At 35.9% G+C, this 5,103-nt stretch overlaps 1 long non-coding RNA gene across 1 annotated transcript; it reads left to right on the top strand.

Annotated features, from left to right (window-relative positions):
- Window positions 1-3,868: 3,868 nt before the first annotated feature.
- Window positions 3,869-4,864, top strand: LOC111239993. Its single transcript, XR_002665897.1, has 3 exons — window positions 3,869-3,948; window positions 4,339-4,404; window positions 4,815-4,864. It is a non-coding gene; the product is annotated as an uncharacterized LOC111239993 (long non-coding RNA).
- The last annotated feature ends 239 nt before the right edge of the window (window positions 4,865-5,103 follow it).

Below are 5,103 nucleotides of genomic sequence, written 5' to 3'. Positions count from 1 at the left end.
ACTGCATATGATAACCTATCTTCTAGATTTGCTCACAATATTAGAAAAGCCAGTTATTTTTAAATGGATGCTTACTTGTTGAAAAACATGTTTCTTTTGCAGGAACAATCCATAAAGTATTTGAGGAGAAACAGCGGGTCACTCTGTCTTGTCCTCGACCTGTGGAGGGTACAGCGACGTGGAGCAGAGAGATTAATGGAAACAAAGTTGACTTACTTACAGCTGATGGTGATAGGGAGATCAGACACAATGACCCAGGCAAAAGATACAGTTCAAAGGCAGATAAATTTAAGTCACTGGTCATTCTCAGAGCTAATGTCTCAGACTCTGGAACATACTTCTGCAACAATGAATCAGCTGCAGAACTGACGGTGATCCCATCAGGTAACATCAGACTTTATCAAAGTTGTTCTGATTTCGTTTTAAAATCACTTGTCTGTGCTTAAAATGTCATTTCCTCAAATATGATAAGAGAAACACAATGCTCCATTTAATGTTGCTTCAACGATCACACTGCAATAGATTAACACGACCTATTACTTTAATATTAGACCTGGAAAAACAGAGGCATGGTTAATGTATCACACGTACTTCCTGTCACTGTGGCCGAGGAGCTTTTGATGTGAGAAGATGATTAGAGAATCGGCTTTACTTTTTGAAGCACTTTTTGTCCATGTAGAGTCACATGTTTAAGGATCCAGTGCAATGAGGTCCTTTTCTCTAGAACCTGATGTAGGGACTGAAATGAGCTGCTTCATACTTTATTTTTCAAAAATGATTTTAATTTACATTTTCTTAGTTTGGTGTCCTGATGACTAGACAACAGCAAGCTACTCGACACATTAAATACTGTATCATCACAGTCAGTTACCAGTTTATTAGGAACACCTAGCTAAAACTAATGCAGTCTAATTCAGCAGTCAATAAATACAATATAAGGTTATAATGTTCAGTTTGTGTGGAAACTGTTTCAGAGAAGTGTTAATTCAACTCTGTGATCATTTTGGAGGCTGCAGTTTGTGGTGCTGTTGAAATGCATTGCATTAGACTGATAGCTGTTCTTATTATTTTGTCCACCCCATTTATATCAGTGACAGTAGACTAAACAACACAAAGACCCCTCTGTGTAACTTGGCCTTCTTTTTAAAGTCTTCAGTCAAGACAGGTGTCAGTAATGCACTGACTTAATCATAAATACATGGTAGAAGTTTATAACTGCACATTGTACAACATGAATCTCGGTATTTTCTCACTCAGTATTTGATCTGTAAAGGAACAATTATACGCAATGCTACAGAGAGGACCAGCATCACTCTGGACTGTCCTCCTGGTGTTGGAGGATCAGACGGTCCAACATGGAGCAGAGAAGTTGCTGGAAAACAAAAAAAAATCAGGTCTCCTGTCTCCACTGTGGACAAGACGTTGACTATAACAAAAGTGCAGCTTCGTGACTCTAGACTGTACTACTGTGATGGAAAACCAGCTGTGTATCTGAGAGTGATCAAAGGTGAGTGATCTGGCAGATCTTTTTTGCTCACCTGGTGAGAGTTAGATGTTCAGACTGATACCTTTACTCATATCTATCCATTAAATAAAATGCAGTTAGCAGCAGGTTAGCTTAGCTTAGCATAAAGACTGGAAACGGGTAGAAACAGCTAGCCTGGCTGGCTCTGTCCAACAGTTAACAAAATCAACCGACCAGCACCTCTGACTGTACTCAGATTGTGAAGCTAATTTTAGAGGTGGTTCTTTTACATAGAAAGGATATGGTTCCTGGAATGCTTTGATAGAAACTGGGATTCTGTGGCATGTAAACACAGATACTACAACCAGGATACTAGAACATGTGTAAATGCACTGTGAGTTGAAAATGAACTTGAATTAGAAGCAAAGCATCTGGTGAGTTCAGAGTTCAGTCATCTTACAGCTAATTGGCTGTTTGAGGTCAATAAACACAAACCATCTCGAGGTCAAATTTCCACAAATGAAACAAGGTGAAAATTCACTTTCATAAAAAGTCGTTGGTACTAGGTAAAGTTACTACAGTTAATCCGGAGCTCCACTGACACTGGATACACACTGGACTGTACATTTTTTAACCCCATCATTTTTAGTCAGCAGCTTTGGACACAGCCAAGTTAGCTGTTTCCCTCTGTTATGCTATGCTATGCTAACCAGCTGCAGTCTGTAGCTTTATATTTGAAATACAGAAATGTGAGCGGTATCAGTCCGAACATCTAACTCACTGCTTGAAAGAGAATACTGTCCCAAACTGTCAAACTAATAAACTACCAACAAGTTTGATGATGAGAGGTGAATGTATTTTTCAGTGTCACAAGTCAAGTGAAAATCTTCCTTTACATGCAAGTGGTATGAGGTGTGATAACACCCCTAACCACAGAAAAGTTGCTCCTATTTTTAAAAGTGCTAAATGATTTTGTGACATCCTGCATTAACTTGGTGAAATATGGCTTTTAACTTTATATTAAAGGTATCCACTATGCATTTATTACAAGTCAAAACTTAAATTCAAGATATATTTAATTATTAATTTAACATGTTTCTAATTGCATTCTCATTTGTAAAAATGAACCACTCACTCTGTGAATACCTGACGTCTGTTTTTTAAATGAGTTTATCGCTGAAAAGCAAATTCTGGATATCTTCAATGAAAGTCTGACTATACCATTTATATATACATATCTATTTTTAATAAAGTTATAAATAATTCATGATAAAAAATTATTTATACAAAGTATGATAACGTACATCTTTAATTCATAACATTTAAAGATATCTTATGACTGTTCAAAACTACAATAGGGATAGATTAAATTTGAGTAATTACTAGTCATTCTAGGACATACAGTACCTACAAAGGAATTACACATATCTTTAAAAAGAATGTTAATTGACTTTTCCTAATTGCATTTTCTTTTTATTAAATTCTTCTTGAATTTAGTTTTTGTTGGTCATAATTTATATGGAGACACCTGGAATTCACATTTCACATAGTTAAAATGTAATTCGATTCTCCACACAACTCAGTGGTTCATTCTGAAGAGTCAGAATGTAATCACCGATATCTGAGTTGGACAGGTCAAAATGGAATTACAGAAGAATCAAAGTTATCACTGGTCATCAATGCATTGTGGAAATTTTAAATGTAAATCCTGTTGATCTTTAAAATCTTTAAAAAGGCCTGTATTCCCTCTACCATAACATTAACACCACCACCAACAACAACAACAGCAGCAACAACAACAACAACAGCAACAACAACAACAACAACAACAACAACAACAACGTCAAATACAACAACAACACCAACAAAACCAACAACACCAACAACACCAACAACAACACCAACAACACCAACACCAACACCAACAACACCAACAACAGCAACAACAAGAACGACAACAACACCAACAACAACAACAACACCAACAACAACAACAACACCAACAACAACAACAACACCAACAACAACAACAACACCAACAACAACAACAACACCAACAACAACAACAACACCAACAACAACAACAACACCAACAACAACAACAACACCAACAACAACAACAACACCAACAACAACAACAACAAAAGCAACAACAACACCAACAACACCAACAACAGCAACAACAAGAACAACAACAGTGACAAGCGAAGGTATGAATACAACAAAGAACCAAAGACAAATTAATACATGTATTTAAAACATTTTATTTGTTCAGAGAGTGTGGTGTCTGTATCTTCCCCTGCTCTCCTGTCATGTGTAAAACATGAAATACATTAGTTGTTATTCTTACGTTTGGTTTCCGTCTGCTCCTGAAGCCCAGAAAACAGCTGCTTTGGTGCTTCAAATAGTCGTCCCCGTGTTCCTCCTCATCATCATCATCATCGTCTGCTACCTTACTTGGAGATGCAGGTGTAAAACAAGAGGTGAATGAAACCTGATCAACAGAACCTGTCATCAAACTTAAAATGACTTACCATACTACTCCATTACTATACTTTACTTTTTCATTTTTAAGTATCTATTTATTTGTAGTCTGTTTTTAAAGAATCCTGTCTGCTTTGTTTCTAAGGTAATACAAAATTGAAACCATCGGCAAAATTATGAAAAAAATTAAGTCAAAAAACAGACATTTAATCACTGGCATCCATCTAAAAATGAATTTAATTTCAAGTCTTTTGTTGTTTTCATTTTTTCCCCTTAATGGGGTGTTTTCACATCCAGATGGCGTCAAAAGCATCTTGTGTGTCATCAGAATTTAAAGCATATAATCAGCGATTATTCAGTGTATTGCTAATATTGTGATGTTTTTATAGAAAATGAAGAAGGGTGCCCAGTCTATGAAGAGATACCGGAGGGATCAGCGTGTCAACCTTCAAATGGTGAGAAATGAGACTTAATTTTTCTACTTCGACTGAGACTGATCTAGGATTGAATTCTACGCTGTTATCAGTGCTTGTATTCATGTGCAGCCCGTGTTGTGACATGTAGATCATTCAACTGTAGCTGTAACTGTTTGTAGTCGTCAGTAAAGAAAGGTACATCACTTGATTGTCATTAGATAGACATCCTGCTAATTGTTACATTCAAACATGATCCATTCCTAGCCATTTATATGGCCTAAACCAAAATGAGAATACTTCATCATCATTTATATTTATACATATGAATGTTATTTTTCATTATTTCATATCTTCATACACAAAAACATTTATATTTTTCTGTTACAAAACAAAAAAGAAGAATCAAAGTTTAGTGCTCCTCTCTCTCGCTTCTTGTTTTGCATGTGTAGGAAGCACCACTGGACCAACAAATACATACTGCATGGTGACGTTTCCAGGTAAATATCAAATATTTTCCCATAACCTTTAGGACAGAGAGACAAACCAAACTGGCCACCTTTTGGTGTTTTGTTTTTTTTGTTTTTGTTTTTTAGCACCATTGCCTAGCCGTTTTAGCTATGCTATTATCTTGGGTAATACCACCTCCAAATAACAGAAAAATGTTACTCTTAAGTATTTTGCTATTGTGACTTAGTAGATTATAATTATAGTTTATTTTCTTGTAATAAAGATACCAAT

This window comes from Seriola dumerili, unplaced genomic scaffold (genome assembly GCF_002260705.1).
Source record: "Seriola dumerili isolate Sdu_G_001 unplaced genomic scaffold, Sdu_1.0 BDQW01007740.1, whole genome shotgun sequence".
Lineage (NCBI taxonomy): Eukaryota > Metazoa > Chordata > Actinopteri > Carangiformes > Carangidae > Seriola > Seriola dumerili.
The sequence above is the reverse complement of the archived record's forward strand: the minus strand, read 5'-3'. Positions and strand labels throughout refer to the sequence as shown.